Source organism: Zingiber officinale, chromosome 4B, assembly GCF_018446385.1.
Source record: "Zingiber officinale cultivar Zhangliang chromosome 4B, Zo_v1.1, whole genome shotgun sequence".
Classification (NCBI taxonomy): domain Eukaryota; kingdom Viridiplantae; phylum Streptophyta; class Magnoliopsida; order Zingiberales; family Zingiberaceae; genus Zingiber; species Zingiber officinale.
In genome coordinates this window covers 12,856,883-12,871,504 of record NC_055993.1, presented here as the reverse complement: position 1 = coordinate 12,871,504, position 14,622 = coordinate 12,856,883, and the positions used below count along the sequence as shown (strand labels likewise).

Sequence of the window (14,622 nt, the reverse complement as noted above, 5' to 3'; positions counted from 1 at the left end):
CTTTATATCATATAAGGGGCCACATGTCTTTAGATCACAGCATTTCCATCTGTGGTTAATGTTGTGGTCTGGTTTTGTCTTCTTACATGCCATTTTGATTCCATAAAGTTGTTGAAACTGATGTTCCTTTAATCAAACTACCTTGTAACCATAGTGGATGCTTGACATCCTATGTTGGACATTGAGATCCTTGATTCTCCATTAGTGTGTAAAAGTTTGTAGAAAAGTTAAGCACCAGACACCTAGATCCTTACTTTTCTGAAAAATTTGTTTTACAGCCCAAGTAATATAGATTTAAGCTAATGAACCTTTATAATTTCTGAAATTGTGACGGTAATTATGCTCATAAAAGTTAAATTACTCTGATAAACTAAGATCTGCATTAAACTAGTCTGATAAACAAATAATCCTATGGTCTAGAATATGAGCTTGAAGCGTGAATAAGATTTAGTTGATTGGTCCAGGCACAGCTGAAGGTCTTTCTTCACAGCATGGTGAATTAGCAATGTTTATCTATGTGGTGATTTGTCAAGTAAATTTCTTTTTGTTTGTTTGGACATTGAAGTTAGCTTAACATCTTTGGGTAATTAGTTATCGTAATTGATAAAATGTTTACACAGTAATTACAGAGATCTAGTTGGTATAAATAGTGGTCTGCATGTGATGCAATTATGATAGCTGATGTTATTCCAATTGTTCAAGCCAGCCAAATTGCTTGCTTCCATATGCCTGATGGAATCATCAGTGCAAACAATAGCACGTATTATGCTTTCAATAACGAGCCACTAGTTTAGCCATAGTTGCCATAGAATCTTGGCAAGTTATTGAGGAATAAATTTTAAATGTGCAAGTAAAATTAGTTTGTGTTCAAAGTATGAATAAATTTTAAATGGTGTTTGTTGGTTCTTAGATTTGTGCTTCATTGACCAATACCAAATCTCAGCCTCAGGCTTGTTATTGTATTAAGATAGATTGAGAAAGATGAAACTTAACATAAGTTGGAACTTCTAGGAACTGGTTCTCAGATCATAAGGTTGTTGGCAGAACCAGCGGAGTAGCACTTACTGGGCTTTCTATTTTGAGTTTGCAGAGTCTTAAAATTTAAATTGCCGTTAAAATTAAAAAGAAAAAATAAATATGTATCAAATCATTTACCACTTACAAAGTTAATTGTGTTGAATCAAAAGGCAATTGTGGTTATTTATTTTGTTTATCATTCAGTTTTAAATTTTATTTTCTAGCAAATGAAATAAGTTGTAAGTAAATTTTCTGAACCAAATAAGGCTTAATCCTTTCTAATTTTAATGGGGCAAAAATCAAAAGGGCGCTCCAAATTAAGAGAAACATGAATGGGCGTCCCTTTTTCAAAAAACATCAAATGGGTGTCCTATTTATAATTTTATCTCAAAAATACTCTTGACCCAACATTGTTGTAGCTGCTATCGTAGCTGCTACAACGTGTAGAAGCTATCGGATAGCTGTTACAACGTGTAGAAGCTATCAGGTAACTATTACAACGTGTAAAAGCTAGCAACCAACTGCTACACATTGTAGCCGCTAACTTCTACACGACCGATCATGATCAAATAATACTCATTTCAAATGTAGTGGGTGTAATGGAGTCCTCTTATTTTGTTTTATTTATTGAAATATTCTAACAAATAAAAGGTAGTTGCCAACTTCTACACGTAGTAGCTAGCTGCTAGCTTCTACACAGTGAATCGTGATCAAATAATGCCCATTTCAATTATAGTGTGTGATGGAGTTCATTTGATTTGTTTTACTCATTGAAATATTATTTTAGCTAGGTTATCACTCTCAAATAAGCAAAATTAACATAAGTTAATCACACGTTGTAGAAGCTAGCAGTAAGCTTCTGTACGTTGTTGAAGCTAGCAGTCAGCTTCTGTACGTTGTTGAAGCTAGCAGTCAACTTCTACACGTTGTAGCAGCTAGCTGCTAGCTTCTACACATTGTAGCAGCTAGCTGCTAGCTTCTACATAACGAATTGTGATCAAATAATGCTCATTTCAGTTGTAGTGGGTGTTATGGAGTCCATTTGATTTGTTTTACTCATTCAAATATTATTTTAACCATGTTATCACTCTCAAATAAGCAAATTAACATACGTTAATTACACTGTTATAGAAGCTAGCAACCAGCTTCTACATAGTGGATCATGATCAAATAATGCTCATTTCAATTGTAGTGGGTGTGATGGAGTCCATTTGATTTGTTTTATTTATTGAAATATTATTTTAACCAAACTATCACTTTCAAATAATCAAAATTAACATAAGTTAATCACATTGTTGTAGAAGCTTCCAGCCTGCTACAACTTATATCTTAAAATTGTTCCAGGGATATTTCAAATAGTTTACTATAAATGGGGCATCCATTTATCTTTAATTGGAAAAGGGACGCCCATCTCACGATTTGTCAAATGATGGATGCCCTTTTGCAAGTCCAACTGCTGTTGGACTAACTGGATTTAGAAGTCGAATCTGATTTGGGACTGCATTTAGTAAATGACAAAGTTAAAATCACATAAGTAGATTTTTACTAACTTCATTGATAATTGTTAACACTAGTAGATTTTTCTTACGAAGCCATTCTTATTGTGAATAAAATCACATTCTTGTTCTTATTTTTATTTTTTTAATTTTATTTTAAATTTTCTCGATCTTTGTTGAATGTTTCATATCTGCAATTCCTGGTTTTCAAAATTCCATTTTCTTTTTAACACCCACATGCTTTGATATTTAGTTAGTTATCTATCTACTGATGTGTTTGTTTGCTCAACAGCCATTCGATCTGATTCAGCTTCAGAATGAGAGACGAAGCATTTGTGGGTCTCATAAGCTGTCGGTTCTCTTTAAATTTCTTAATTGTTTTCGTTTGTGATGTCACCGTAACATGGTTATGGTTGGATATTTCCGCATGCATTGAATAAAGTTGCTACATTTTAAAACCATGACTATGTGACAGACTCAGGCTTTGAGTTTTAGGCATCATTTGATACCCAAAAGCATTTGCGTGCCTTGTCTTGTTCTAATGTTGCAGCCAATCTATAAAAATTTGTTATTTGCTTGCTTGTTCAATATGGATGCTCTCTGCGGTATTGTGTTCTTGGTGTCCCTTTTTTTAAGTAAAAATTTGCTCCTTTTTACATAAGGTGTTATGCTCAAGTTTATCTTTCCCTCCTGTTCTTATATGCGATTTTGGTTCGAGCAGGATCCAAAATTCAACTAATTGAATATTTTTTTAGATAAATTGAATCTCAATTGGTTATCTAATTAATTGATTTTTTTTTATATTAACAATTGGTTTGATTGAATCCAATAAATTGATATTAAAAAAAAAATAACACGCATGAAATGAATTTCTAAAATAAAGACTGATCTATGAATATACAGGTGCAACGATCCAGTGTCTTTGTCAACAAATACTTCACATGGGTCTTCGGAGGTTAAGTTTTATAGGTATAAAATGTTAGAATAAAAAATCCTTTATGATTTATCTACTATCTTATTATACGAAGCGAGTGATACTAGGCCCCTTGAGGTGGACAATTAACAAAACAAACCCTTCTCATAACTAAACAAAGAAAACGAAAAAGAGAAACGAGTTTGCTCATAAAATTGGGCAAAATTGAAGTAGAATTTTGGTAAATGTATTTATTCAATCAAAATTAACATTGCCATTTATGATCATTTTGTTTACTTGTTTTTTATGCCTCACCGTATGATCCAATCTCGCATTATATCGCTTTATCATCCATTACAAAAGATTTGCGTACAATTTAAATTCCTTCATTGGAGTTACACCTTGAGGAAACACAATATGATAAAAGCATCCACTCCCCTTGCTTCTTATTTTCTCTTCAAAAACATCACTGGCAAAAACCATATTTGTGAAGAAACAATCGCCAGACAAATATACGGGTAAACCAGAGTGCACTTTCTTGTACCTTCCTAAATTTGTTTCCTCATCTTTTTACAAATATCAACGAACAGCTGCAAATTTACAATCTTCTTATCACTCAAACGATTGTGACCTGCATCAAAAACGGACCTTGATCTCATCTAGCTTTCAGTGCAAACACTTAACTCCTTTTGCACTAACAAAGCTAATGTCAAACTTATCCAACCACACTTTTTAGGGTTTCCCCAAAATCCTTCCTGTGTACAACCAATCCTTCTCCATTAATAGAATCAAGGCAATGAATGTTGGATAGTACTAAATCAGCTTCCAGAAACGCAATTTTCACTAGCTCACAGTTCACAGCTTGATGTCTGAATTCCAGATCATAGAAACTGAAGTGTGTTCCCGAACACCACCAAATTCTGCAAAAACAATGACCTTACAGCCGAAGCCTGGAGGTCTAAAGACACTGGTCAGTTTCATGCTAAGGAAAAGCATGAATGATGAATGGCTGAAGTTGGACTAAGGATGATGGGGATGGTCCATGGCCTGTAGCTATGAAATGCCATGTCATGCCATTGCACGAAGTTTGAACCTTTGTTTCCTCCAGTGCAATAAAAACTATGCAAGAATGGTTGTTGCCAACCATTCAGTTAAGAAAGATGGTGCTTCAACGGCAGATAATAAGCTACAAAATCAACAATGCTTATGCGAAGTAAACAAAACATCATATCAATGAATGTCAATGATGCCAGCAAACTGCAGATTGAGGAATTTGTCATTCGTGTCAATGATGCCAATGCACAACTACCAGTCGAGCTAAATGCCTTAGTATTTGTGCATCATGATATATGATAATGTCACCCATGAGTCATGCCAACAGGTTCATTCAAACAAAGATGCTATAAAAATTTAATAAAACAGTGCAAACACCAATACTATCCATTCCAGTTCTGTAATCTTTTTTCTGCAACTGAGCAAAGATATGTCTCAGATGTTGATTGGAGGAGTTCAATTAGGTTCAGCTGAAGCGCCATTAGCTGAGTCCTTCCGTCGTCCAAAAGGGTTCTTTGAAAATGTTTGAAAAAATCAAGGAAACGTAATCATCACAGAAGATAAGTGTATGCATATCCATGTTAATGTATATAAAATAATTACATAAAGTTCTCGTTGGAGATGGATCATTCATTAAGTACAACAAAGGCATTGCTTGCAATTGCACATAAAAATTATAATTGTGAAGACAAGTTAACTCTTTAACTTGACAGAATTTAAAACTAAAGAATCTCAACCAACCAGGGCCAGTGTCAAAGTTATGCACAGCAAAATATGCAGCACTAAGTCTGTATGCATTTTTTTTCTGGTTTACAAGACGTGAGCCAAGTACTTTGAGTAGGCAAGATAGATCTTATATTCTTTTCATTAAACCTCAGCAAAATAGGAAATATCAAGCATGTCTGAATAATTTATGGTCTATATGCAACAAGCTAGGCCATTTTTGTGGTTAAGCTAAATTGATCTTGTATTCTTATCTGTCGTGTATGATTAAACATATGGTTATTGCATTGTTACAGTATTAGCATAGCATTATACTGGCATTGTTAAGTGTTATCACATGTATAGATAATTTATATCAAGAGAACACTATTCTGGCATGGCTATCAAATTAATTAGCAACTAGACTGCTACTCACAACTAAACCACATAAATATCAACAAAAACTGGTCAAAATAACAAACAGTTAAAAATAACCATTAAACAACTGTTAGAAACTCAAGAAACTGAGTCAAATATACGCCTGCGGAGGTGTAGCTCAGTTGCCATATTTGGTTAAGGTCAAACATCTACAAAATAGTTCTTTAGGTTGCACGAGTCAAATTTAGCGAAGTACTAGACCATAAGTTAGAAAGCGCTCTTGATGTTCTGATAAAACCATGTTATACTTGGCTTGATCAGATACAATGTTTACTTCCAATATAACTGTCATAAGTAAATTAAAAATAAGAAAGTTCTCTTAATGATGGCATAAAACCAAATTAAACTTGGTTTGACCTCCTATAATGCTTAATTCCAAAGATGTCTGTTATCAGATAAACAGAAGATGTAACACTGCAAAAACTTAAACATAGCATGGTTAGCCAGCAAACTTTAGCAATGAAAAGAAAACCAAGCATAAATGATTTTCTATGCATCATAGCAATGGCAAAGATCTATTTGTTAGTTCAGCAAAAGTATCATGCGTCATCCTTATTAACTTATTAGCATATAATTGACAACAAATTGGAAGGAACCAATCAGAGTTCAATAATTGAAAATTATAAAAATAATTGAACATATTTTGACAATAAACAATTACAAATTTGCCATTAAAAAATCTGCTATAGAAAGGATATTGAATTCTCATGCCTCCGCGACCAGAACTAGCAAGAACTGCACCCTGAAGATTTTGGTGAACATTTTTAGCACTGACAACATCCTGAATTAGAGAAAACAAAGGATATAATTAGAGAAAAGAGTCAAAAACTATCCTGTAAGTAAGTTGCAAATATAAAGTTATATTTCCCAGACTAAGAGGAATTTATAAATTACTTCAAACTCAATGAAGCAAACTGTATTTCTCTCCTGTCGCAAAATCTTCATTTGTTTGAAACCTGATTGGCTGTGAATGACAAAACGATAAAGGGTATAGCAAATAAATGATTACTTGACAAAGTGAGGTAGAAGATTCAACAAAATCTAAAATGAATACATATTACAGCATTTGCAAAATTATGAATCAAGCTGAGATTCATACACGCTGAAAAGAGCTTTAACTTCTTCCTCATTTACATTTTCACCAAGATTGCCAATGAAAAGAGTATTGCATGGAGGATTATCTTTCGTATTCTGTAAGAATGCATGAAAAGTGTACTAGAAAAAATAAGAACTGAGAAGAATATTAGATAAATATAACAAACTAACACATATAAACTGTCCACTGATTGTACAAATATCTACTAAAAATTAACAAAATGAATGAAAGAAATCCTAGACATTTTTCCATTACTTGGTTGCTAATTTGTTGCAAATTCAAGTTTTGAATCAAATGGCAGGTGACATCCTGTGCCTTTTTGGTTACACCCACTTCCTCCAATTGGAACCCATCCATTCCCCATGATAAAATGCATACGTAACTCATGTAAAAGGAAAACTTTATTTGTATTATGCAGATTGTGACCAAATTTTAACAAGATAATTCGAAATTTAATCTTCTACCATAAATGTTTCCATACATTTGTTTAATTTTTATTTCAAAAATGTCACAACTCTCATTACACTCGGAATTATTGATGTTTACCCTTAGTAGGAAAATTTTCATCTTGACAATGTATCCACCTGATGATATGGCAAGACTTGATTTAGCCAAACAACTACCACACAGATAGTACAAGGTCTTCTATGATAAGAAAGACCTTTGACTGACACAAAGTATAATTAAACATATTTATTCATATGATTTTTTTTTCCATTTTTGGCCTTCATTATTGTATTCAATGATTTCACTTATCTACTTTATTTTCTTTGCGAATAGGTGGGAAAAAAGTCACTTTTCTATACGATCATTGTATGCAATTCATGTGAATAAGTCATGCTTGTTGCCATGAACAATAATCTCGATCAACATATCATTGATGTAGAATATTACTAGGTAAGAAATTTGAATAATATAAAATAAAAGAGAATAATTTTTAGTTGTTAAAATGAGAGTGCAACAAAATTTATCAATAATCTAGAGAGAAATTCTAGACTTTCTTTGAACTTGTTTCCACAACTTAATCTAATCGTGATATCTTGTCTAATAAAATAAAACGTCATTAGGAAGTTGGGAACATCTTTATCTTACTTTGATTTTTTTTCATTGATCTTTTTAATCAAGAAATAAACCAATAAAATTTATGAGAGGATAGAAATAAAAAAAATGAAGCTATTAGCTCATAAAGTAAATAATTATTGGTAAATGGCAACATGAATTACCTGTACAGGTGCATAGCGGTTAGGTGCTGGCATAGGAGCTGGAGTGGGCATAGCTACTTGAGGTATTGGGTAGCCTCCATATGGATCATATGTGGCAGGTGGATGTGAAGCAATATAGCTAAACAAAATTGTTTGCAACAAAGAAATAAGATCAAAAATAAAAGGAAAAAAATAGAATTATCTCAGTCCATATTAGCTCACTGTAAATTTACCTTGGGGTTGCCCAAAAGGGGGGGGGGGGGGGGGGGGGGGGGGGGGGGGGGGATGGAAAGGTGGTGTTGCATAACCTGCATGAGTAGTATAATCTCCAGCTGTACGCAGACGCTTACTTTGGTCAAGAGAGCTCGACTCAGATCCCACAGCTAATCGAAAGAATGAAAAATAAATTAAACAAACTAGGTATGTTAAAAATTTATACATTCAAATCACAACTCAAGGAGAACACTTCGATAATCAATTTCCAGATGGAACCCAATTTCTATAGATTGAATATAGGTACATGTATGACAAGTAGATTTTGCTCTGAATACAAACTTAACAAGTACTGCAAAGTTAGTCACAGAGTAGCTTCAATGCACGTAGAAAGAACAGGCGTAGCTTATATATTTGCACTTATTTTTCAGGCAAATTTAAATATCTAACAAAGGAAAGTATCATTCTTTTTTAAAACCATCAGAAAATAAAGCGAAGAAAACAAAGAGCTGACTTTTGTTTAAACATTATTATTCCCAACCAGATCTGAAAGTTACCACAATATTGAACTCAGAATGTCATGGCTAAACATTCCCTGAATCGTTTCTGTCAACACTATGTGCATTTTATGCAGAACAAAAAGTGAAAAACATAATCAGTAATCAACAAATAGTAAGTTGAGATAGACAAAGCGCGGAGTGCAAAGAAATTGATATAATGATGCCAATAAGGATCAGGAAACTAGAAAATAGAGACATGCGGATAACCTTAATCAGCAACCAAAAGAACCCTCAGCTTCCAAATTAATGGTGACACAGAAACTATATTTTTCAAATGATTAACTCTCTAAACAATTACTAGTAACATAACCTTGGATAGAGATCATTGTGGGGAAAAGCCATCACCATAAATAGCTGGAAGGAACAATGCTTGTTTTCTAAATTAACTTTTAAAAAAGTATGTAATAAATTTACTTCTGTATTTACCCTTGCAATTCAAGAGAAGCATTTGATTTATGTTTATCCAACGTCATTGAAGTCTATACCAACCAAAATTCATTGCTTTAAAGCCATGTTATCCTTCATTGAACATTATACAAGACTATGTACGTCGTAATACTCCACATGCATAAGTAAAAAAAAATGGAAGCTAAACTAGTTGACAACGTAAGTTATTATAAAGATCAGCGATCCAAGCTATATTAACAAGGCGGACCTCTTTTTACAAAAAGGTTCTTCTTCGCCATCTCTGTGTGCAATACGGAATCCATGTCCGAGTCAAACACCAAGTCCTGAAGGATTCCATATCCTCACATCAACAAAGAACCACAGCACGCGACCAAATAAACAAAAACACACTGATAACGACGAGGGTTGCGTTAGTCACCTGAATGGCGTCTTTGGCGGCCAAGGCGTGCTGAGCCGTGGAGAAAAGAGCGAAACCCATGGGCAACTCCGCCTTGTAGTTGATCTGAGAGGCCTCAAAGCCCGGCAACCACCTGAGAAGGTTATGGAGCTCCCTCTCCTTGACGTCCCCAGGTAACCCCGTGATAAATATCGTCCGAACCTACGAAACAAGAGGATTTAAAACAAACATATCGAGTTCGCTCTATTTCACCAGGGAATCAAGATTTAGGGCATACCTCGTCGGCGGCAGGGCGGACGGAAGGATCTCCGGCGATGAGAGGGACCATCGCAGGTACCCACTGCTGCTGGTAGGGGTGCATCCCCGCGCCGGCCATGTTTTCTTGTTGGTAAAACCCTAGATCTGATAGTTCCGGAATTGGGACGCTCAGCTCGATCTCGGTAGCTTCTTAAGTGGGTTCGCATTAAGTGGGCCGACGGGCCCAATAAACACGGCATACCTGCAAGCCCAATGTGTATTATTTTAACGGCAATTTATCAAAAAAAATGTACTAAGTTTAATGTATTTACCAAAAACATATCACGATTTTGTATTTATCAAAAGGCGTAGTTAACTAAAATCAATTCCCAGATTACCCCTCTGGCTAACCTGGCAACCGCCTTTTTCAAACACAATTTTTCAAGCATCCAAGTCGAAATTAGAATTGAAAAATAATTTGTGGTTCAGATGCACGTCTTCTCACCGTCTCTCTCCCTTCATCCCTCTGCGTGGTGTTATAAACTTGAAAGAAATATGAAGCTTGCACTTTCCATTACTGCTCGTGCTGGTTGACGGGATTGCAATAGACCAACTAGGTTTATGGCATCATGGCGTAAGAGTTGCTAGAGGAGACCAAGGACAAATTAAGTTAAGAACGTCAGCCGAGAAGGACAAACTTCTTGCAAGAGGGAAATTAGTAGAAGCGCACATTTAAAGATTTAGACATGTATGTATTGATTTTTTTACTGTAAATTAGGGTAATGATGGTAAATAAAAATGACAGTATTGGTGGGAAGGGTGTCGGCAAAAAGTGTTGTTATGGTTTATTTTGGTTGTGTGGGGAATAATATTCAACAACACCTGAATTATGATGTAATAGAAGACTTAATCGATTTCAGTCATGTTAGTATGATAGTTAAGTTTGGCTAAAAATTATTTATTTATGGTTTAGGGTTTAGTCAGTGGTGGTCCTAGTTTACAAGAAGTATCTGCTTCAAAAGGGGCCTGATATCTATGATATCAAGCCCACCTTGGGCCTGATATCGATAACGTGTTATGTGGTTAAAACTTTGCTTTTACATCAAACCCTTCCTAGTTTGAGCAAAATTACAATTTAACTATAGCAACATCAGACCCTTCATAGTTTGAGCAAAATTACAATTTAACTACAGCAATAGATTTTGTAGTTGCAAATTTATTAAAATAGTTTGTAATTTATTTATCAGGGATGATCATATAACTGAAGAAATTCTCTTTGAGATATGGGATACTCTTGATGCAAATTCTAGCATTGGACATGCAGCTAATGTAGGAGAAGTATCCAGAACAAATATTCCATCATCTTCGCAGTATAGTTGTGTGCCTAACACAAATAGAAATACAAGCAGTAATTTCACATTTGATCTAAATGAAGAAGCTAGTATTCAAGAATATGAGGTTCTGAACCCATGTGCAACACTTGTTGATTATTATGAGCCTACTTGGAGTGAGGAGGAAGGGTATTATAACCGAAATGGAGAGGAAATGCAATGCAATACAGATGTACAAGAATTCTTTGCTGATGATATGCAGATTGAACAATATGAAATATCTCAAGAGCAGTACAGTGACTTAGAGGAGGAGTTTCCAATAGCTGATGATCCATATATTCTAAATTCTCGATTGCTCCAAAGACCAATTGAAGAGGCAACAGATCAGCATGAATTTTTTTTAGGACAAATATTTCCGTCTCGACAAGAGTTCAAGAATGAACTTGTGAAGCATGCCATGGTTAAACATATGAGATATAACCCAGTTGACACTCGGAAAAATAAAGTAAAAGCTGTCTGCTTCAATTAATCGTGTAAGTGAAGAGTAGTTGCCCGGGGGGATGTAGAGTACATTGTTACGAAATATATAAAGGAACGCCAATGTGGCACCATTAGGGAAAGTGTTGATCATCAAGCATGCTCTTCATCCTTTGTAGCTTCTTTTGTTGAAGAGTAATTTCTTGCTAATGAACAATACAAGCCAAGTATGATTATAACAGATATAAAAGCTAGGTTCGGAGTGACCATATCCTACAAAAAAGCATACATAGTTCGAGAGAAAACGATAAAGAAAGTTGTTGGAGATTATGACCAAGCATATAGAGATCTTCCATTATATCTGCGTGAGTTAAGAGTTAGGGATCCTGAAACCTATGTGGCACTACACAGGAATGGGGATAATCAGTTCCAACGCAGTTTTTGGAGTTTGAAGCTTGTAGAAGAGTATTCAGGTCTTATCTTCGTAAATTAATTGGAATTGATGTCACACACCTAAGAGGCAAATATCCGGGTGTGTTGTTAATGGCTACATCAATAGATGCTAATGACAATGCCCTCCTAGTAGCCTTTGGAATCGCTGAAGTTGAATGTGGGTCTGCATGAGAGTGATTTCTGGATCATACGAAGAGATTCTTTAATGTTGATCCAGAGTCAATGAGTATAGTATCAGATAGACATCGTGACATTATAGCAGCAGTTAGGAAAGTCTACCCTACTGCCCGTCATGCTTTTTGTTGCCACCACATATCTTGCAATATGGTAACAGATAGTGGTAGTAGGTCAGGTTTAGGGTTGTTTTGGGCAGCAGCTCGAGCAAACACAACACTACAATATGATCTCATAATGCAGTCCATGCTTGAAAAATATCCAGATGCTCATAAGTGGCTTTAGAACATTGACCCTAAAAGATGGGCTAATGCATATTTTAGTGGCAGAAGGTACACAATGCTAACCACCAATTGTGTAGAGAGTTTAAATGTTTTGTTCAAGGAGACGCGTGAACTTCCGATAAACAGGTTAATTGATAATACCAGAAAAAAGGTGGCTCAATGGTTCTTTAACCGTAAGGAGGAAGCGTCGAAATGGTATGTTGCATTGACACCTCATACTACCAAAGAAATGGAATCAAGGAGGGAGAAAGCTAGACGATATAAAGTCCACCCCTACTCTCAATCCGAAATGGAAGTAGAGACATAGGGTGCTTCATACATTGTTGATTTGGAGAGAAAATATTATAACTGTGAGGAGTTTCAAATTTCAGAATTGCCTTGCTCACATGTAATTGCTGTCATAATTCACCGGAACATGGATACACTCCCATATTGTGAGCATTATTTTCATTCACAGAATTGGAAAACGACACACATGGATCGTATTTACCCTTGTCGAAGCAAGGAATTTTGGCCTAGGGGAGTCAACAACATTATAGTGCTATGTCCCCGTAGCCTTGTGCAGCCTGATAGGCGAAAGAAGGCAAGAATCGAGTCGAAACATAATGGGAAGGTAAAAATCAAATGCAGCAGGTGCAAACAACTGGGCCATAATCGGAGGACCTGTAGAATGCCGCCAGCCCCTGGTTCTTGACTGAATTGTAAATTGGAGGAGCTGAGCCATATGTTTTGTATGAAGTACATATATAGGATTGTAAGAAAAACAGTTGTGGAAAGTGATGTTTCTGTTATATAGGTTTATGGAGTATTTATTTTGTGTTACAGTGTTATTATAGGTATGAGAAGTGTAAACCATCACCTGCAAGGCAGAAATAATACTTCACACCATATCTCCATTGTGTAAAATAAAAATACGATACATTTCAATTCAACAGGAAGAGGTTAGTAATTTTAAAGTCACGTAAATATGTTGTGAAATATAAATGAGTTAAAACTCGCACAAAGGGATTGTAGTAATCCTTGCAAAATAAGATAGGACAGCAGTTCTCGGTCATTGAAAAATAAAAGAGGTGCACTGTTCCGTGGTAACTTGCACAGAGTTATACCTTCTTAGACAGGGGGTATAAATACGTTTTGACACCATATATACCATCTCGCCAGTAAGATCTTCAGAGGTAATGTTATTTCAGGTAAATCCAAGTAGGGGAGGGCCATCAGTGGGTTTTGGTCAAAACACACTAATGGACCTAGACACCTCTGATTCGACCCATTTCAGTTCTAGTGGTATTATGGAGTTGTAAAGACTCCAAATCTACTGGCAAATCCTTATTTAAAGCTCTATAGGTGTTGGGAAAAAAATTAAATATAATCAGCCTCCGTTGGGCCTGATATGCTTGAATATCAGGCCCAACGTGGGCCTGATATGAGTACATATCAGGCCCAACGTGGGCCTGATATGAGTGCATATCAGGCCCAATGTGGGCCTGGTATCATATCATTTCATAAAGCTTGATTCTATCTCCCCCTAATATAAACTCCAAACATTCTAACAGTGGCCTGATCAAAAAAATTAAATAAGATCAATTTTAAAAGTCCCCTTCCATAGGGTTAAAAAGGAAAGCTGTGCACTATTCCGTGCCAACTGGCACGGAGCTATACCTTCTTAGACATGGGGTATAAATACGTTTTGACACCAGATATACCTTCTCCCCAGTCAAACCTTCACAGGGAACGTGATTTCAGGTAAATCCAAGTCGGGGAGGGTCATCAGTGGGTTTTGACCAAAACCCACTGATAAACATAGACACCTCTGATTCGACCCATTTCAATTCGAGTGATATTCTGGAGTTGTAAGGACTCCAAATCTGCTGGCAAATCCTTATTTAAAGCTCTATAGGTGCTGGAAAAAAAATAAAATATAATCAGTCTCCGTTGGACCTGATATGAGTGCATATCAGGCTCAACGTGGGCTTGGTATCGTATCGTTTCATAAAACTTGATTCTATCTCCCCCTAATATAAACTCCAAACATTCTAACAGGGGCCTGCTCAAAAAAATTAAATAATATCAATTTTAAAAGTCCCCTTCCATAGGGTTGAAAAGAAAAGATGTGCATTGTTCCGTGCTAACTGGCACGGAGCAATACCTTCTTAGAAATGGGGTATAAATAC

General features: G+C 35.6%; 1 pseudogene; it reads right to left on the bottom strand.

Annotated features, from left to right (window-relative positions):
• Nucleotides 1-3,745: 3,745 nt before the first annotated feature.
• LOC121974743 lies at nucleotides 3,746-9,930 on the bottom strand (annotated as a pseudogene).
• Nucleotides 9,931-14,622: the final 4,692 nt, after the last annotated feature.